The sequence below is a fragment of the Lissotriton helveticus genome, chromosome 5_1, assembly GCF_964261635.1.
Source record: "Lissotriton helveticus chromosome 5_1, aLisHel1.1, whole genome shotgun sequence".
Classification (NCBI taxonomy): Eukaryota; Metazoa; Chordata; class Amphibia; order Caudata; family Salamandridae; genus Lissotriton; species Lissotriton helveticus.
The window spans coordinates 1,131,071,773-1,131,093,972 of NC_136065.1; the positions used below are offsets into that span (position 1 = coordinate 1,131,071,773).

General features: G+C 45.7%; 1 protein-coding gene across 6 annotated transcripts in view; it reads left to right on the plus strand.

Annotated features, from left to right (window-relative positions):
- Positions 1-6,256: 6,256 nt before the first annotated feature.
- Positions 6,257-22,200, plus strand: part of ADD3 (adducin 3) — a 455,953-nt gene continuing 440,009 nt past the window's right edge. The window contains exon 1 of one of the 6 annotated variants that reach the window (XM_078643745.1): positions 6,257-6,438. The gene's annotated coding sequence lies outside the window, so the exon portion shown is untranslated. Of the gene's footprint in view, positions 6,439-6,571; positions 6,826-22,200 lie in introns of those variants that run through there. The other 5 variants (XM_078643752.1, XM_078643750.1, XM_078643751.1 and 2 more) reach the window with 5 other exon arrangements.

The window sequence follows — 22,200 nt, forward strand, 5'->3', positions numbered from 1 at the left end:
TTTCCTCCCATTCTCGTACTAGATTAAAATTTTGATCTGATTTTTCTCTAATGATTTTTTGTTTCCAAATTGTATAAGAGAGTGTCTTGCCGCGAATCCCTGCCTTAAAAGCATCCCAGATGACTTGAATGGATGCGCTTCCTCTGTTAAAGACAAAAAATTCCTTAATCCACTTCCTCATTACTTCTATATATGTTGGGTCAGCTAATAATTTCCGATCGAATGTCCAAGATCTTAAAGTTGGAGCAGACCCACTCTCTACCATAACCTCGATTAGTATTGGGTTGTGGTCGGAGATGATTCGAGGAAAGATTTCAAATGTAACATTATTCATGAACCCAGAGTTCACAAAAAAATATTCAAGTTGTACTAATTTCTGATGAGGGTTAGAAAAAAAGTAAAACCAGGAAATAGAGGGTTTTTTGTATATCCCACGTCCATTAATCCATATTCCAGTACTAAGCCTCTTAATGCCTTATACGTTTTCTTTTTAATGCCGGGGTATGCAATATCTTGAGATATATCTATCCCCCCTTCTAAATGTAAATTTAGGTCTCCACAGAATATTACCGAGGGGTCCAGTCCGCAAGTTCCAGACTTAAGTAATTTAGTATCTCCAGATCGTCTGAATTTGGGGCATAAACTGAACATAATGTCCACAGTTTAGTGTCTATTTGGAGTTCGGCTATCACCCATCTTCCATATTGATCAGACTTAGTACGTTTTTAAAATCCCAGTCCATGTCTCATAAGGATTGCCACCCCCCTTGTAGTGGTGCCTTGTCTAGTACACCCAAGTAATTGCATACCCAGATCTTTAAACAGATTCCTATCATTCCACATGAGATGTGTTTCCTGCATACACATTATGTCTATTTTCATATCCTCTATAATTTGATTACAAATCCCCCTTTTTTCCCTATTGTTAATGCCACAAATGTTCCAGGAACATATTCGTAGTTTTCCCATCTTCAATTAATTAATAATACCCAAATTTTTCCAAAACAGTATATCCACGATAATTGATACATGATTATAAAGACACAAAGAATAGTTATATTTACGTTCAACCTCATGGACGTTATAGACATATTTCCATTTTTTTCCCCAAATAGAAAACAAGAAATGTGCGCTAGAGCACCAATGACTTTGCAAAAAAACCAAAACAATTCTCTTTTTTTCTTTCTCTTGACTTTACTTGCATCCCCCCTGCCACCCAAGTGAGCCCCTCTCCCCCCCTCCACCTCCCCCTGACCCCAACCCATCACGGGCATAAGGACATAGTCCTTGGTATTGATGTAGCAAGAAGCATCTGGTGTCTCCCTGCCTCCTCCCTCCAGCCTTCATCTCTTTCCAATGACCCCTTATATCTTTTTAACCAAACCATAGAGATTTTTTGAAATAATTAGACATAAGGTCATAAAATGCAGTTATTAATTATTCATAAGCCTGCTTGTTTGCATACCTACATAGCAGTAAACTTAATATGTTAACCACTGTGAGTCAGAGAGGGAAATTAATTGCTATGTTCATTGCATTCAGAGTGAAGCTAAAAGCTCTTTTGCCGCGGCTTCCGAAGTCAAGAAGTAGGATTTCTCTTTAAAGATTACTTTTAGTTTAGAAGGGTTTAAGAGAAAAGCCTGAGCACCTTTAGCCTGAAAGGAAGGAATTAGCTGCCGAAACTGCCATCGTTGCTCTACAGTGGCATGACAGTAGTCAGGCCGAACAAAAAATTCCAGACCTTTGCCCCTTCTTTTTCGATCTGGCCTAGCCAGATCATAGAGAGCCTCTCTTGCTAGGAAATTGTTTAAACATATCAAAATGGCCCTCGGTTTCGCATTTGAATCCTGTCTATAATTTTTTTGAAATGGGAATCTATGTGCCCGCTGGAGTTCCATATCCCACTTCCACTGTACCAGTTCAGGAAAAGCTTCTGAAAAAAGGTCTACAACGAATTGCCTCACATTCCCTCCCTCGCTCCCCTCCGGAATACCAAGAATTCGAAGATTGTTCCGACGTGGCCTATTTTCTAGGTCCACCAGTTTCCAGTTTATCTCATCTCTGAGTCCCACGAGTGACGAAATTTGTGTCTGTTGATTAGTCACTGTGTCTTCGATTGCTGAGATTCTTCCTTCTTTAACTCCCTGTTCTTTTCTCCCGTGTTGATCTGCTGTTCTCTTCCACCCGCTTCCTTCTTTAACTCCCTGTTCTCTTCTTCTGTGCTGATCTGCTGCTCTCTTCCACCCCACCTCCGTCTTTAACTCCCTGTTCTCTTCTCTTCTCCTGTGCTGATCTGCTGCTCTCTTTCACCCGCCTCCTTCTTTAACTCCCTGCTGATCTGTTGCTCTTATCCACCCGGCCCTTCTCCAACTCCGTGTTCTCTTCTCCCGTGCTGATCTGCTGTTCCCATTCACTGCCTCCTTCTCTAACTCCCTGTTCTCTTCACCTGTGCTGATCTGCTGCTCTCTTCCACCCGCCTCCTTCTTTAACTCCCTGTTCTCTTCTGCTGTGCTGATCTGCTGCTCTCTTCCACATACATCCTTCTCTAGCTGCACACACACACATACAACCACGCACACACTCATACAACCACACACACCACACATACAATCTCACACACAACCACACACACACACAATCACATCCAACCACCACACACCCAACCACACACACATACATACAACCACGCACACACTCATACAACCACACATACAATCTCACACACACCCACACACACACAATCACATCCAACCACCACACATCCAACCCCACACACAACCACACACACAACCACACACACAACCACAGATACAACCACACACACAACCACACATACAACCACACATACAACCACACACAAAACCACACACACAACCACACACACAACTACACACACAACAACCACACACGCAGCCACACATACAACACCACACACACACACAACCACACCCAACCACACACACAACCACACCCAACCACACACCCAACCACACCCAACCACACACACAACCACACACCCAACCACACACACAACCACACTCACACACACAACCACACACACACAACCACACACATCTATCTATCACCCTCTATCTATCTATCGCCCTCACTCTATCTATCTATCGCACCACCAAAGCATCACTCAGGGTCACCACAACATCACTATGCGCTACTACAGCATCACTGAATGCCACAGCATCACCCGTCGCCACCACAACATCACTCAGTGCCACCACAGTATCAATCTGTGCAACCATTCAACAACAACTGGTTCAAATATGTTCTCTCAATGTTTCAAGCTTTTTTTACAAATGTCACAAAAAGATGTTAATATTTCACTTCTGTTCTTGGATTTTCGTCACAATAAAATACACTGAACATAATCTTCACAAAAGTTATTTACAAAAGTTTAAGCTATTGCCATTATAAATTACAATAACTTTTATTTTTTAAAATTAATTATTGAAAGAAATTAAAATCCATTGTTATTCGTAATATCAATACATCTAAGTCACGTAAATACAAAACATGTTGCATTACAAATGGTATAGGTGTCACATTTGCAAAAGTTAAAAGTATTGGCATTGTAAATGACAAAGCTATTAATTTCGCTATTTTCAAAACCAACATATAAATAAAAAATGTGTCATTTACAAGACCAATAGCTCAAACTTTCCTAATGCGAGACCTATTGCATTGCAAATGCTTGTTGACATTACAGTGTCAAGACCTGCTTTGGCTGCTGGAAAACCCTGCTTTGTTTTATTAGACATCTGTCTCTGGCTTTGTTGGGGGTTCACTAACTACCTCAAACTGGATTTTTGTGTTGGATGTGGGAGGACATGTAGTAATGGTTTTGTATTATATAGAATTAAATTATAGAAGGTAGAACATGTTTGTATTCTATAGAGTGTCACTGTGTTCTGTATTCTTGTGTAGCATGGAATGTAGAGGGCAGATTTAGTGTAGCTGAAGACCTGTTCAGAGCTTCTCCCGTTAGCTGGAAGAGGTTACCAATAAATATCTATTTTACATGATAAATGTTCCTGGAATGTTACTTCAGGACACTAGGACTACCATAGTACATTCCCCACACACGCTCCTAGTCCTCATAATCCAAGTTTAGTGTGGCGGAAGAATTTCCCATCTTGAATATGCCCAACGTGGGTAGGGAGGTCCCCAGGAATTTTTACCCCATTGGTTATGGCATGCGCAGAATTCATTCCCACCCACTAACTCAGGCCAGGCATAAATGTGTCATCTCTAGGCACAACCATCAGAACACTTCTGAACCTGAGCAAGATAAGAAGAGGACTGATTCTTCATTTACTGTTCAGTGAAGCACCGCCCTTTTATTGCGGCCAACTGCAACTTCTGTAAGAGTTTCACCATTACAGTTGTGTTCGAGAAACATTTATTAAGCAAGGCAAGAGATCAAGCATGGGTCAGGCACATGGCTCATAGGCAGAATTGCAATGCTGTACACCATCTGCATCACACAGGCTGAGCGGAGCAGGTATGCCGTGTAGATGCTAGGCTATGCATTCAATCTTGCACACAACACAGGGCTCTAAAGCACTTACTGTGTACATATGGTTAGTTCAGAGCCTCCTGATCGCAATTGTTATATCAGCCTCAGTATTTATCTTGGGCTGTGTACAAGATCTATGTCAGCAATGATGCACACAGAGACTTGTACTACGGCTTAGCATGACAGGGAACGTCCAATAAGCCCCTGGGTCAGCCTTTTTATTCATAAACTGATGTTATAAGCTATAACATTGAGAATTTATGACCGGGGAGGAGACACAGGCAATAGATTTTGGTGTCACACATGCGTAAGATATTTCCCAATATTTCTACCAAATTGAACTTACAATACAGACCAGGTCAGTAAAAACCACAGCCAGGTGACAACTGTTGCTCTGCAGCTATTTATCGCTTTTTAGCCATTATGCATGCTGCAGTTTTTTATCACAATACATGCTAAAACCATATATATTCGTGCAATATCTGTTAAATAAACAACCAAATTTGCCTTAAAGCACCATGAAGTGGTCACTTCCTTAGAGGTGGGCGAGCCACTGGAAGCTCGAGTCGATCTGAAGCCTGGCTCTGGCTTAACTCAAGGTTCTGTTGGAAGTCCATGCCCATAACGAACCTAGCTTTAATGTGGCATCCGTCTTCCTTCTTCCAAGGATGTGGCATTATGGCCAGAGCTGGAGAATGTGGAACCAGATTAGAGCCTCAGCATCAGATCAACATTCTGTGATTTTGGGCAAATCACTTACTCTTGCTATGCCTATCAAAAATGCATGTTACCTTGTGTTATGTAACTGGTGCTCGCTCATGTAAAGCACAATACCTTCGGGTCATATTTGTGATATCTTTTAAAACATTGCAGTAAAATGCCCTAAAAGGTCACACAAAGCCTTAACATGAGAGAAGACAAATAGATACCCTTTTACTGGCTGATTTGTACAAAATGAAACCGCAAACCATGATTAAATTGTATGAAATTAGGCAAATATTTTATTTCACCAAAACGATTTTTTCTTCCTTATCGCGAAAGCACTATCAAATCTGCACAAAGCTCTCATTCAATAATTATTTTTTACTGCAGTGTAATTATGTGCACTATTAATATTAAAGCTTTCACCTGCTAAAGAAATACACTTTTTGGATTTTGAAGAGACATCATATTTAAGTGGTTTGTTTTACAATTTCCAAAGCAAATATTTACAAAGCTCGGCAAGTTCATGAAGATGCGAGCCAGACACTTGGCTTGGCTCTGCCGGTTAATTTGTTGGCACGCACATCTCTGCTATGAAGTGTAAGCAAATCCCTCACAAACTCACGGTTTGCAGACTGAGGCTGCACCATTCAATCACGCAGGACACTGAATCCCCGTGACCCACTAGGAGGTACTCTTGCTGTTTGCTCAACTCACGAGTGTTTTAGGAATACTTGGTATGTATATAATAACTGAGAAAAACACTCAATAACCAACACCTTCCTAAACTGACTCTTTTTTAAAAAGTCTAAAAGACACTGTTTAGCAACCGCCCGCCAAACACCCTCTTCGCGCCTGACTCTCAAATCACCCATCCGAACTCCTCGCGCAGAAAAGGTCTGCTGGGAATTGTAGTGTTTTCGGGCCACGCCTCCAAAATCTGCACTTGGTATAGCGTCCGTAAAAAACTACAATCCCCATCAGCTCCTCTCCCCCTCGTTCCTACAGGGCTAAGTAGTGGACTACGTCGCCGCTCGCCTCAGCTGTGAGTGACGCCCTCCTCAGCGCCTGGACAGAGACCAGGAGAACAACACGGAGAGGAGGAGCAGCAGCAGCAGCCTGGTGGAGAGAGGGAGCTGCTGCACGGTCGGCGGCGGGTGAACGGAGCGGGCTGGGGGCGCGAGGACCTCCCATGGTGTCTGCAAGGTAACCGCGCTGTCTGGTCACTGCTGGGGCGGTATACCGGGGCAGGGGCGAGGATAGGAGGGCGGGGATAGGAGGGGGCGGAGAGGGAGCTACGCCTCTGCGAGGACTGTGCGCTAGAGCCGCGGTGGGGTGCAGAGTGCATGTGTGCGGTGTCTGCAGTCTGTGTGCATGCCTCTGCCCTGGGGTGCGGTTTGTGGAATCACAGTCATGGGGAGTGCTGTGCTGCTCGTGTGCTCACTCTGCTCATGCTTCTGCCGTGCAACGCATGCCCGCGGGAGGAGGGGCGCTGCAGGGCTGCACTCTGCCTGCAGCCCTCATGATCGAGGGATGCTGTGAACTTGGGATTCACGGGTTCGCATACACGTGATTTAGGGTTCCAGGCTTTGGGTAGGTGGGTGGTGCAGCTGGCTCTGCTCTATCAATGCTCCCCGTTCTTTAACCCATGCTGCTGCGGTTCCTGTGCGTGAGACGTGAACGCCCCCACCCCGAGAACTCTTATTTGTGCTTGTCTGTACTCAGCCCCTTTAATCCATTCAGTTTGTGAGTCTCGAAGGCAGGGGTGTTTTCCTTGGGATGAGCTGCATCGGGATGTGTATCCTGCTCCATCTTCGCCCCCATCCCGCACATGTATGTGAGGGCGGGGTGGTGGGAGTCTGTGCTCGGTGGCGGGCTGAGGTCATGTTTGGATGCTGTGAGAGGAGTACTTGGACATGGGCGGCTCTCTATCATCAACGGGAAAGGGCTGTGTACATGCCAGATACCCGCACCGTGTGTTATGCACAAGTCTTTCATCGGTGTGCTTTACGTTCTTATGCAGTGTATGTGCATCCGAGCTGTAAAAACGACCAGTTCGACAACAATTATTCTTGTTGTGTACCCTAAAATAAGGGGTTAAACATATTAAACGGTTTGGCCATGGTCCATGGCGCTTGTAACTTTCAGATAAGTATTTAGTGTGGGTCTGACTCTTATCCGTTGAATGCGATCTTCTGATTTTTTTTCCGGTGTCTTATGTCGTGAATACAGCTCAGTGGTCAAATCCCTCACACTCATTTGGTTGCAACGCCTTGGCACCTATATTATTGGGCCAAAGGAGAGGCCAGAGACTGAATGATCATGGAGCTCGTACTACCTTTTTCCATCCCCGTAAGCAGGTTCGATGTACTCTGTGCTGCAAGAGGTTTATGGAAGGTTTACACCAATGTGGAGGACTTGGGTCTTCATTGTTAACCTACTGGCTCCTTATAGATTCATCTGCCCTGGATTTGAGGAAGGAATGGTGCTGAAGCCGCTAACCTGTTTTTTGGGACAACTGCTAGGGAAAATATACTCGGTTAACAAAAGGGCATAAATGGTAAAGACTCTTCTAGAAGATCAGAATTAAGTGCCATGCAGATCTGCCACACATTTAATGAACCTTACCTGCTCTCTTACACTCAAAGAGCTAGAATAGTTGACAAAGCTTAAATCACTCATGAGAATAAATGTTGGATTTTTTTTGCTTTCTTGATTTATATAGAGAATTTCAGTTTTTTGTCAAAGTGCAGCATGCAGTGTTAAGAGAGAAGTGAAGACACTGTCATCCATGTAGCCGAGTAGTAACCTTGTGAGAGAGTTATTTTGGTATATGAGTGAATGCTGCCAGATGTAAATGACTAGACCCAGTTGACGTGAATTAAGTACATCCGTAACTATCTCTTGGCCTTTGCTTCATCACTCCCTTGGAAGAAGTTATCTTCTCTGTTGGGTTCAGTCATTTATAGACACAAAAGTATGCAATATAGGCATGATCAGAGATGCTGAACTTTTAGCTTTGGGACCCAAACCATTTTTGTGCAAATCACCTTTTTGTTTCTATAACAAATGCCACCTCTTATTTTAAGTGATTTTCACAGGGTGGGCATAAGGAATCTGGATTTATGCAAAATTGGGTGGAACAAACTATGTCACTTTTTTTCCAGTTGCCCTCCTGTCAACATGTACAGCATGAAGCAGTCAAGTTGACCAAGGGCATAAAAACATGAATTCTTATAAAGTTACACTAGGTTCATTGGCTCCCACTGACAGAGAATGACTTTTAAGATCCTTTGTCTTGCCCTTAAAGGCGTTCATAACGTACTGTGACCATACTGTCTGGGTTCAAAACATCAATGTGCACTCCTTAACGAGCTCGGAAAAATTGACTCCTCATGGTGATCTCGAAAACAAGGTGCAAAATTGGAGATGTTGTGTCCTGCTTATAGACTCTGAAATACACCTCAGGGTGATCCTTGTATTATTGACTACAGCAGAAGCGAAATGTTTACCTTTCTTAAGTAACTTGTTCTGCTTTTGGCCTCTGTATCCCCCTTTGATTATGCTCTATGAGTAATGGCTTCTTTAATTCTAGTTATACTGTTTTTCACCTAGGCCATCAGGCAATTGAGTTGTAAGTTGTGCATCATATAACTTATAAATGAAATACACATTTATTTTTCAAGGGAGAGTATTCTGTAGAATATTACGTTGCTGTTGATTTGCTTACAGTGATCATTAGCGCTCAATAAATTTGTTTAACTGCTAGTTCTGCTTTACAATGGTTACCAGATATCATAAGACTTATTCGTTAGCGCTTTAAAATGCAGTTTTTATTATGCTTGACTTAATGGTGTCATTTTGGGGGGAGGAGGGAAGCTGGAGTTGTCGAGCATTCCATTGTATATCAATCCTACTGGAACTCTGCCCCCTCCTATGGTTGCACTCACAGAGTGTGAGCTCAGACATGGACAAGGGCTGCAGAAATACGTGGATCCTGCAAGCTGTGTATTTAACTAATCCCGTTCCCCACCCCAACCCTTGATCAGTTTTGACAGCTGCAATAAACGCCCCTACTTGTAACGCAGAGAGAAATCTCACCATTGCGTCGGTGTCGCTGAGGCTTAGATGTCTGCTGCAGCGTTAGATCGGCCACCCCCACATCCTGACTGGCCATGCTGCATAGGCAGGGTTTGAAGTCCTATCTAAGCCGTCCTGTTTACCTTTCATCTTTCTTCAAAAGGGTATTAAATAAAATGCACAGTGTTTGGACTGTGGTGAAACGTGGTTCAGATGTGCTTTTTGGCCACCTGAAGGGTTAAAAGGATAATGTCGATTTTCTAAAGCTAGCCAGTCTTTAGTAGCCTTTTCCATGCAAGGGTCGCATTTGATAACTTAGTGTTTGGCCAGTTTGACTGAAGAGAGTTTCATAAAAGTTAGTGCCACCAAGTGGAATAATTGCATACTACTGTTTGTAAATGTCTATATTATTTTATCTTCAATACCAACCCGTTCATTAAAAAAAAAAAAAATATATATATATATAGTCAAACCGTCAAATATAGCTTTATTCGATTTTTTTTGATAAAATCATAAAAGCATACAAATACATTTTCACATCAAATTTTAAAAATTTATCCCCAACGAATTTATAGGACTCAATAAAGCAATTTTACAAGTAATAAAAATCAATGGTGAAATTACAATTGTAGACCTCATGTAAAAACGTATGGAAAAGTTAAAAACATGTAAGGGTTACATCATAGAACTTCTATGTTTCATCACTGACATTAAAAAACGGGAAACAACAAAAGTGACATATACCTCATCTAACAGTAGGAATTTTTCATAGGCATTTTTACATGTTCTTATGCCCCAGTGTTTTAAGAGTGGTAATAAGTACAGTTTTCTTGGGGCAGAATAAAAGGCACAAAAGAACATAATATGGATATTGCTTTGTGATGAATAGTCATCACATGGGCAAATTAGGTTCGGGACAGTCCATTCATTTTGTTTTGGGAAAGTGACCATACGAAAGAAGGTGCCTAGACGCAGCCTGGTAAGAAGCATACGACAATAAGGTGACGTTTCGGTCCTGAGATACAATTGCAGACCTTCAGTGGGAGTAATTCTTTGATAACTCAAGGTGGTATTTTTGAGTTTCTCTGTATCCCATCTAACGCCCTCCAGGTGGGTAATTAGAAGTTTTTTGAGGGACGACCTAGACAGGTTTTCTAAAGACTCTGGGTCATCATAATATTCAGGACAGCCAATCTTGGCGAACATCCATCGTACATGACACAACCATTTTATTTTTGATACAGCATCCAAGTTCATGCAGTCCGTGATGAGTTCTCTGTTAAGTTGGCATTCCCTGGTAGTCCAAATTTTATGCCAAAGTAAACACGGTGACAGCTTTATGGAATCACTGAGGTATTTGAGGCCAGTCTCAATGTGAGTGATAAAAGTTGAAGTAGATTTACTCACCCCCAATAAATAACGAATAAAAAGATTCTCACAAATCTGGAGTGAGGTCACGTCTTCAAAGCCCCATAAGCCTGCTCCATAGGTAACTGTCGCTACACACTTTGCTTGATAAATCTGTATCATTTCAGCGGTCGGTTTGCCCCCAACTTTCGTTGCAAAAGATCTCAGGGCACCAATAGCACGAGTGAAAGCAAGCCTCCTAGCCGATACTGCATGTTTCCAGGCTCCTTTTCTGTCAAAGACAACCCCCAGATAACAAAAGGTGTCTGTGGTCTCAATTCTTTGTCCGTCAAGGTATATCGAGCATTGTGGCCTTTTGCTCTTTCTGGTGCACGGCATAGAGAAAGTTTTTGAGATGTTTACTTTCAAGTGTCTTTGCCCCATATAGGACGTGAATTCTCTTACCGCTCTCTGCAACCCTAGCCTAGTCCTCGACATAATAGCCGCATCATCGGCGTATAATAGGATGGGTACAGGCCTACCATTGACAGCTGGATAGTCAATCTGGAGCTTTATCAAATGGTCTACCACAGAATTTATATAGAAGCTGAATAGAAGGGGCGCAAGTATACAACCTTGTCTGACCCCTCTATTTATGGAAAATTTCTGTGTACATTGCCCCTGGGTCCCGAACCTCACCCTGGCACCAGCATCTCTATAAAGTTCCTTGATAAATATCACAATAGTGGGATCCACCCCAATATGCTCCAAAGTTGACCAAAGCTGCAAATGATCCACACAATCAAATGCTGAGCTGAGGTCAACAAATGTAACATACAAGTCCCCTTTTTTAGCCTCAATGTATTTTGACATTAATAAGGACAGGTTTAGACATTGCTCCTGGGTTCCCAATCCCTTTCGGAATCCATATTGGAAATCCGAAATGACCTTGTTTTCCGTCTCCCAGTGCTGAATCCTCTTTAGAACGATCCTTCCTGCAATTTTCATAAGACCGTCTAGTAAGGATATGGGACGGTAGCAAGCCGGATCGTCCCTGTTTCCCTTTTTAAAGATGGGGACTACAATGGCATCTGACCAGGTATTAATTAGGCCGCATTTGTTTCCCATATTCAGGACGTTCGTTAAAAGGGGTACCCAAAATTCCAAATTTGTTTTATAGGCATCCACTGGTGTATAATCAGGACCAGGAGCTTTCCCTGAAGGACTTTCCCTGATTGCATGTTCAACTTCTAGGGTGGTAAAGACCAGATCAATTGGATACGGCAAGGCTGGGGGATCACTTGGCTGCTTTTCTCGAGTAGAATTATTTGAGAGTAAAAGTGCCTTTTGTTGGTTCGTATTGTTTCCCTGTAGGTTACTATAGAGTTTCCCGTAGTGTTCCACCCAAAGGTCTGCTGTAATAGCCACATCTATGCAGTTATCAGTGTGTTTTTCATTATATACTGATCTGATCACTTTCCAGAAAAGGTTAGTGTCCTTATTCCTGGCAGCTTCTCCCAGTGCTTCCCAGGCTTCCTTTTTCATCCTTAATTTCCTACGGTTAATTTGTCTCTTGTACTCTCGTCTAGCCTCAGAGATCTGGGCCCTATTTTTCGGCATGACGTTTGTGACTTTCTTCAGTTTCTTTAAGGCAACTGTGCACCCAGAGTCAAACCACCCAGAAGCACATTTCCCCTTCTTTTTGTGGATCTTAGTTAGAACACTTTTTATGTACTCCTGTATTTTAGTGAAAGCTGCCATAATCACCTTAGGTTCCACATCTTCTTCCAAGCAGACAGAAATATCTGCAGAACAGGATGATATTAAATTATGGAAGAAGATTGTGGGGTTCAACTTCTCCCACTTAAGGACGTAACCATTTATCTTTGTTAAGGTCACCTCCAATGGATACAATCGGCCACTAAATTCCTTTGATTTCTCCAGTGGAAGTCTAACCCCAAAAATAATCGGGTAGTGGTCGCTCATTGGATCATCCCCTATCTCCCAAGAAGTTATAAAGTTGGGCGAAATGGGGGATATCAGTGCAAAGTCTATTGTGGTTTCGCAACCTCTTCCATTGTATGTTGGGGCAAAGGGAACAGGAGGAGAACATGCCTGATTAACAAAAGTGAGGTCAAAAGTGAACATAATACTGTTAAGGAGAGACCCCAGCTTAGTGTGTGAGAAATGAAAAGGACAGTCCTCATCACGATCTGCAAGGCCGCACAAACCTAACTCAGAAAGTGGGCAGACCGCACAATTAAAGTCTCCCACCCATATAACTGTATGGTCTCCTACATTTCGATCCCTCACTTTATGGATACAATTTAACATTTTATTTAAAGTAGATTCCATTTCATGTGATGGCATGTTATTATAAAAGTTCACCAGTATGACCTTTTGTGTGGAGCCCCATTTAAAAGACAGAATTTGAAAATATTGGTCAGAGTGGAAATTAAGCACTTTTGTATCCCCCACATTTGACATGTATATACACAGACCCCCTTTGTTGCGGCCATGGGTGGAGGGAGCAGCAGGTGTATGAAATGTTTGATACCCCATGATATGCTTTTCTTCTACAAGCCAGGTTTCTTGTAGGCAGAGTATACCGTGCTTCTGGACAGTCTCCAGCCAAGGTATATGGTTGATCTTGTTGCCCAGTCCTGCTACATTCCATGATAATAATGAATGTTTCTCTTCATTTTCTACCTGCTGTGTATGGCCCTCACTCTCCATTACCTCTACCTGATCTTGCAAAGCGACCATGTCTAGATGTTGTGTGACTCGCACAGGGGGCGGGTTCTGGTGAGAGGATGGTGAAACCGCCATCAAGTGGGGCAAGTTGTTAACGATGGGTAGGAATGTGTTGCTATTACTATCAATCTTTGCATGGTTTTGATCACTTGATCGGAGTGTTTGATCGACTGTTCCCAGTCAATCCACCTGATCTAAGCATCCAAACCTATTCATGGTGGGTGCACCCTCCCACCAATTATTAGGAGGTTGCCATCGCTGCCCCTGTCCCTTCCAGTTATGGTTGTGGACTATGGTCCAAGCCCCAGGACACTCTGCTAGCTGTTTTGGAGGGTAGAAGAAGGTTAGAGGTTTGGTGACAATAGTTTGTTCAACGTTCATGTGTTGGTCCCATGTGGTAATAAGATGGGCCGTGTGAGGGTCCGCAAAAGACACCACGATGCAGTCTCCTGGTATCGATTTGTAGGTACGGCCCACCCAGGGGACTCTCCTGACCATTAATACCCTGCTCTTGTTGGTATGAGGAATCTGCCTATTGGTATTTAGCCAGTGGATCACTTTGTTTTTTAAGGACCACTGGGTTTCCACAATCTCAGGGGCAAGCGGAGGTACCCCTGCCAAGATAGCCACATAGGGCCCAGCCTCAGGGGGAAGATCAATGTAGCCTCCTCGGAAGTTCTGATGGTTCGGGTATAATTTTAGGGTGTGTTCTGATAGAGGGGTAATAGGATTATTGACCTTCTGCTCAACTCTAGAGGGGGGTTTGGGCTGGGGATGTTTTTTAGGTGGTTTTTCCTCTATTTTTGGGGGGTTGTCAGCAACATTGACAAGTGTCCTAGGTTTAGGGATCGGAGTGGGTTTGGATAATGAGTGGGGTAAAATTGCAGTCGAAATCAACGGGGCAGGATGGACCTCCTTAAATGCTGTCGCTGTTTTGGTGCCAATGTTAGAGGCTAAAGGAGATTGGATAACATCATTTCTAGCCAATGATGGACTCTCGTTAATATGAGGATGTGTTACTTCTAGCTGTTTTAAGCTGAGCGTGGCTAGAGATACTAATGTTTTGTCCATTTCCAGTAGGTGGTTCTCGATGCGTGACAGTCTGAGTTCGAAAGGTGTCAATAATTGTTTTAAGGTGACCCAGACTGTCTGAAGAAAGTCTTCGTCGTTGCCCACTTTATCCTTATCCCTCCCTGCCTCATTTGGCCCTCCCAGTGTAAGGTTATCTTCAGGGATAATAAGATTCTCTCCCGTGGGGACAGTAATAAGGTTGCTATCACCACCTATTTGATGGATAACTGGGGGTGATGTTCGTTTAGGGTCCCCTTCATTGTGTAAAAATCTTCTACGGTTGAAAAACTGCTGCCTTGCAACTTTGGCTTTCTTTCGAGCAAAGGCGGATTTTACTTTGTTTTTCTTCTTCAAGGCTTGACTACCTGGGTTTGTACTTTTTGTTACCGAGAAGGAGGGGACACTTTTAAGCGACAAAATGGTGGGATTTCCCTGTTCGTTAGGTGGATCACCCTCACTAGGTTGGGCGGTCATAGGGGAAAAAATAAATGAGGAGTCTATTGGTGGTAGAAAAGGGAGAGTGGGAGAATGATGAACATCAACTTGGATCAACAGAGGTGGCGGACGTTCCACCTGTTGGGGAGATGCAGCGAACGCAATATTTCCCAGGGAGGATTTTTTTGAGTTTGCAAATGTTTGGGAAAGCCTGCGTGCAGCATCTAACTCCATTGAAACCCTCTTCTGCATTTTAGTGATCTCGGCGTCTATTGCCAAATTTGTTTTAACAAGAAAATCGTCCAGAGTGCCTTTTGGCTTAGTTAAACCCATCGCAGTCTTACTACGACTCCCCCGAGTACACATAATGCGTAACAGTTACAGTTTCTGTATGGTGCTCACTACAGTTACAGTCTGAGGGCAGACAACCATATACGGAACCAAGGGGGGTGGGCCAGGCCAGTCCTCTTAGGCCTCGAACGGCCTAAAACGGTCCCGCCCTTGTCCCGGGCTTCTCCCGGCGCCCTCCCGCGCGCTCCCGCGCAGCGGGGAAGATGCTTGGCTTTTATGCCTGTGAGGCTGATGGAAAGGGGGTGGAGCCGGCAGGGAGAGCAGCCCAGGTGGTAACGGGCGCGCGGGGGCTCCTGGTCCTCGGAGTCCCCCGCTAGGAGCTCGCAGCCCTGCCGGTCAGGTGAAACGCCCAAGCCTCCACTAAGAATTGACGATGACAGGCTGTTAACCGCGCTGCGGGACCCGCGAAGCGGGTCCGGCAAGTCGCAGCGGTAACAGCGGCAGCAAAGAGCAGGAACCCACCAGAAATCCAAGGTGAGGCTGGCGTCTTGTTAGCAGAGTGCCCAAAAGGAATCCACTCAGGGGGCGTTGAGGCGCCGATTAAGAGCACCGGATGGAGGTGGAGCCGGCAGGGAGAGCAGCCCAGGTGGTAACGGGCGCGCGGGGGCTCCTGGTCCTCGGAGTCCCCCGCTAGGAGCTCGCAGCCCTGCCGGTCAGGTGAAACGCCCAAGCCTCCACTAAGAATTGACGATGACAGGCTGTTAACCGCGCTGCGGGACCCGCGAAGCGGGTCCGGCAAGTCGCAGCGGTAACAGCGGCAGCAAAGAGCAGGAACCCACCAGAAATCCAAGGTGAGGCTGGCGTCTTGTTAGCAGAGTGCCCAAAAGGAATCCACTCAGGGGGCGTTGAGGCGCCGATTAAGAGCACCGGATGGAGGTGGAGCCGGCAGGGAGAGCAGCCCAGGTGGTAACGGGCGCGCGGGGGCTCCTGGTCCTCGGAGTCCCCCGCTAAGAGCTCGCAGCCCTGCCGGTCAGGTGAAACGCCCAAGCCTCCACTAAGAATTGACGATGACAGGCTGTTAACCGCGCTGCGGGACCCGCGAAGCGGGTCCGGCAAGTCGCAGCGGTAACAGCGGCAGCAAAGAGCAGGAACCCACCAGAAATCCAAGGTGAGGCTGGCGTCTTGTTAGCAGAGTGCCCAAAAGGAATCCACTCAGGGGGCGTTGAGGCGCCGATTAAGAGCACCGGATGGAGGTGGAGCCGGCAGGGAGAGCAGCCCAGGTGGTAACGGGCGCGCGGGGGCTCCTGGTCCTCGGAGTCCCCCGCTAGGAGCTCGCAGCCCTGCCGGTCAGGTGAAACGCCCAAGCCTCCACTAAGAATTGACGATGACAGGCTGTTAACCGCGCTGCGGGACCCGCGAAGCGGGTCCGGCAAGTCGCAGCGGTAACAGCGGCAGCAAAGAGCAGGAACCCACCAGAAATCCAAGGTGAGGCTGGCGTCTTGTTAGCAGAGTGCCCAAAAGGAATCCCTATCCATATATTTTGTGGTGCCACAGGTTCTGTTTAAAGTACATCACTCCTACCTGCAGATCGGGCATAATACCATTACTTCGCTTACTGTGTTTTTTTTATTTTTTCATAACCCATATGCTTTCTATTTCTGCCAGCACTATCTTTGCTGACCCTGCCCTCGAAGCTTTTTAGTGTAACGCTTTGCATGTTTTTAGTGAGATTAGTAATGCACAATCTAATCTTTGAATGGGGTCCAGCTTTAACTCCTAAGGGGACGCTTCGTACTTTTGACAGTGTGCAAGCTTCTACTGTTCATGACAGGCCGTTGGAATGTTTGCAGCTGACAAGTGATATCTTCAGCAGCCTTTGGTAGGCCTCCAGGTCCGTCCTTGCAAACCTCTGGTTTCAATCACCACACCTGTGTTCGTGGAAACGTATGGACGTGGTTTCTATGAACGTGCCGTTTGGTATTTCTGCACCACACTGGCCATGCGTATTGTTTTCACATCTGGAAACACTGCCCTCTGAATTTCCTATCAGAAAGTGAAACGCCCTTTGCTGGTAAGCAGATTTCAGAATTAAAACTATTATTCGAGCACCAGGGGCTGCCTTAGGTGGAAAAGCAGAAGAATTGAAAGTTACAAAAACGCCTCTTTTGTGGTTACTATTACGATTCTGTTCATGAGGTTTATTGTGAAAGTTGTTACATTAAATTGCTGAATCCTGTGCTTCTGTGGTTGTAATTGTGATGCACGTTGCATTTACTTTGGACCTAGTCACACGTGACCTATTTGTACTGCTTCTTCTATAGCATAGCCTAAAAAACTGACATAATTTCATCTTCAAGAGCAGCACTGTCTTTTTTTAAGTTGACTTTTGGTTGGAAGATGTCTTCTGTACTGCTGGCCAACTCGCGGCCACCTTACTTTTGTTCAACTAACACTTATTTGAGTTTGCATTGTTCCGAAATTATTTCTCACAAGCGTCAGCGTTTTGAATAGTTAACCTCTATCTTTTGAACTTACATTTGTAGGTTGTAGGACAGAGGCACGCATGGTTAAACCACGCGTGCCTCTACCCCGCAGCTCAACCACAAATGTGTCTTAAGCACGTATGTCTTTACCACACATTTTCTTTGTAAAGGCATGAATGCCTCCAAGAAAGCCAGCTGGTTTCACTCCAGCCCTCCAGGAGTCCAGAAACACCTGTAGGTGGCTCAAGAAGAGATGGAGGAACAACAAAACCCCAGAAACCCGTGCAGCTTTCAAAGCCGCCGTCTCCGCACTCCACGCCATCCTCAAGACCGCAAAGAAAATGGCCCATCAAGCCAGAATCAACGCCAATGCACATAACAGCAAAGAATTCTTCGCCATCGTCAAGGAGTTCGCTAAACCCCACAGCGACACCACAGAAGTCAAACCATACCAAGACCTCTGCAACAAACTCTGCACCTACTTCCACCAGAAAATCAAACCGATCTACGACCGCTTTGACATCCAAGACCCGCCCATTACTCCCGCAACTACCTCACAAGACTGACGCCCCACAACATATCCTGCTCAACAGGAACCCACTCACCACAGACGACACCCTCATTCTCATGAAGAGCATCCAGTCCGGAGCCCCCTCGGACCTCTGCCCACAGCACATCTTCCACAGAGCTATCACCACCATCAACCCCGAGCTACACTGCACCATCAACTGCTTAATCGAGTCCGTCCCCTTCCCCGACGACTGGAAGCATGCCAAGATTAACCCTCTGCAGAAGAATCCATCAGCCGACCCGTCATACCTCAAGAACTTCACACCCATCTCCCTGCTCCCCTTTTCAACCAATGTCTTCGAGAAGGCTATGAACGCCCAACTCTCCAAGTTCATTGAAGCAAATTATGTCCTGGACTCCTCTCAATCCGACTTCCAAAGTAACCACAGCATGAGACCACCCCTCTCCGATACTGACAACATCTGCTCCCTCCTTGACTGGGGGAAAACAGCAGCCCTCATCCTCCTCGACCTCTCGGCTGCCTGCGACACAGTCTCCCACCGCACCTTAATCACGAGACTCCATGACGCTGGCATCCATGACAAAGCCCTGTACTGGATCCGTTCCTTCCTCACTGGTAGAACACAGCGAGTCAGACTTCACCCGTTCCTCTCGGAACCCACAGAGATCAACTGCGGAGTGCCTCAGGGCTCCTTGAGCCCCACGCTCTTCAACATCAACATGGCCCCTATTGCAGCTATCACCAGGAGCCACAGACGCAACTTGGTTTCCTACGCCATGACACCCAGCTGATTCTCTCCCTCACCAATGAGCCCACTGCCGCCGGAAACCACTTAATCAACTGAATGAAGGCTGTCGCCACCTGGATGAGAGACAGCTGCCTCAAGTTCAACTCCAAAGCCCTCATCCTGGGGCCCAACACCACCGCCTGGGAAGACACCTGGTGGCCCTCTGAGCTAGGCCCCCAACCCCCCCCCCCTCACTCACTGACCACACACAAAACATCAGCATCATATTGGACTCTTCCCTTTCCATGAACCACCAGATTACCGCTTTCACCGCATCACGCTTTGAATGCTCTTAGGTGGATCCCCCACTGAAGCCAGGGAGCTTATCACCCACGCACTCATCCGCAGCAGACTCGACTAAGGCAATGCATTCTACTCAGGCGCCACCGAGAAACTCCTCAGGAAACTTCAGAACGTGCAGTATTTCCGCAGCCAGAATGGTCCTAAACATCCCTGCCGCAGCCACATCTCAGAACGCCTGTGAGAACTCCACTGACTCCCACTCAACAAGTCACGTTCAAGCTCCCCATACACGCCTACAAAGCCCTGCCTGATGCCTGACCAGCACGCCTGGACCACCGCCTCTTTCCACGTACCCACCAGACACCTGTGCTCTGCCCAACTAGCCCTAGCCACCCTCCCCTTCCCCCCTCCCCCCCCCCCCCCAGGTCTGCAAAACCAGGACCGGATGAAGTTCCTTTTACGTCCCCGCCAAATACTGGAACGTCATGTCTATCCACCTCCGGCTCTCCCCATATCTGTCCCAATTCAGGAAGGATCCCAAGGCTTGGCTCTTTGAATGATCCCCAGAACCCGGTCGGAAATGCATATCCCCCCCCCCCACCCCTCACTGCCTTGAGACCCTCACGGGTGAGTAGCTGCACTTAACAAGCACTTATTGATTGATTGGTAAGGGAATATGCACGGTTAAGGTTCACCACTACTCCAACCCATTCCCCCTGCCCTGAGGTCTAAAATCATGCCTCTTACCATATACTCCCCTGACCCCCCCTCCCCTCCTGAGCCCTAAAAACCTCCCCCATACCAAAACTACCCCTGTCTCTTCCACTACCCTGAGGCCTAAACCCATGTCACCCAATTAAAAAAAACTATCACGATTTCTTCCATCCCTTAACCTTAAAGTACACCCCCACTCCTACAAGACTTCCCCCTAAATCCAGCTCTTAAAACTACAGCAACCGCCCTCCCACGTGCCCTGAGCCCTAAAAATCTTCCCCCTTTCCAAAAGTACTCCGACCGCCCCGCCCACCCCCGCGCCCTGCCCATAAAAGTGACCTCCACCTCTAAAGAATACCTGGCCCCAGCCCCACTAACCTGTTCCGCGTCCGGAGCTTCCTGTTCCGACGCTTCCCTGCCTATCCTGAACACTAGAGTGCTATCTGCCTTAACCACGCAGATGTGTTGTTCAGGCATGCAAGGTTATGCTTGCTGTGTTCCGGAACGCGTCGCTCTGCCCCCGGTCTGGGCATTTACCACATTTATACATGCAAACCGAGCTTCGATCAAAAGAAAGTGTAGTAAATTACTTCTCTACTGTTCTCCACTGAATAGAATGTACCATGACATCGTGGAATGCCTGGGTGTTTCTCTGTGCTCACAGTGTCAGTTAGTCAACTCAGGCTGAGCTGCTTGGAGCCTGCTCCTGGCGGGGCTATATCTGTACTTCCTATCTTCTACTCAGCTATCCTAGAAGCAAGCTACAATAAAGGATTATCTATCTATATAGCTGGACTGTGTATCTTCCTTTACTACAACTTGGCGACTATCTTGAACCTACGGTGGATGTAAGGTGTAAGGACAACCAAGGAACTAAAGACATTAAGGACCTTTAAAACATCAATTGAAACTATAAGGTAAAGCCCTGGCCAGCCCCACCAGTGTCCTATACCGTTTGGACCACCTGCTGCCAGAGCGTTTGTTTTCTCATTGATGAGGAGTCTACTGTCGCCTGGAGTTTTCAACAGTGATCTGTCTCTCCAGCTTTACCCTGGCCACATGCGCTACAAATATCCCTGTGTGGTACATTCCCTACTGTCACCTGGAAGTCTTCTACCGTGATCTGTCTCGCTAGCTCCACACTTCCCACAGACGCTACAAGTTTCCCTGTTTTGGCACACTCTTCAATATAGACGCTATTTATGGGTTTGTCTGTGGAGCTTGGCGCCAGCACGAGAGTAACCGGCAGCCTTGGAGAAGACTTGTGTGTCCAAAATAGAGGCACCGTTGGTAAGCTTGCACGCATTTTTGGACAAGTAATACTCAGTGACTGGGAGTTCTTTTCTAGCTGTCCCAGTGTATGTGTTATGAGGGGCACCTTTGGTGAGCCGACACCCATGTTTGGAGAGGCATGGACTGGGGCCGTGTTATACCAGTGTGTGGGGCACTTTACGTTACTTATTTGGATATTCGAGATGTTACCTTTGCTCCATGGCAGATTAACTGCTGCCTTTCAAATAGCCCACGAGCACCCACCTCGACATGCGCAGCCGTACTAGTCTAGTGATGTGTTGTAATGGAAGTATCACTATCCACAAGATGTAATTGTTGGATTAAATAAAGGTTTAATGAAAGACACAGAGAGATGCTGGTGTCCACAACAAGGCCAACGGGTAACTGCCCACAAGCCTTAACATAGAACCTCCACATACAAGAGATCCAAATAGAACCAAGCCTTAAAGGAAAATACACATAGGAATACAACATATCCTCTTCCCTTCCTCAACTAAAGAAAAACAACAAGAAAACAAAAACAAAGTAGTGAAGAAAAAAAGTTACAACCATAAAAGCAAGCATAAAAATATAAAATAAATTGTGCATCATCACAGTAATAATCTTGTAAATAATTAGGCATACGTCTGTTTCTCTGAGCTCGCTTAGGACTGTTTTCAGAAGACATTATGTCCCTTCTGTTGCTCTTTTCGGATTGGATTAACACAGGACTGCCCTTGTTCCCCACACTTCCATCCTGTCCATCACAAATACTTTTCCTGTACAGTGCTACCCTTCTTAAATTCCAATGTTCACCATTACACAAAGTGACAAACTTGTTATGCACCGACCTCACTCTGAAAGGACCTCTAAATTTTGTTAAACCACCACAAATGCGACCTGGCTTAACCTTCACCAAATCATTAACTTTAATCCGGCTCTTCTCATCCAAACACTCA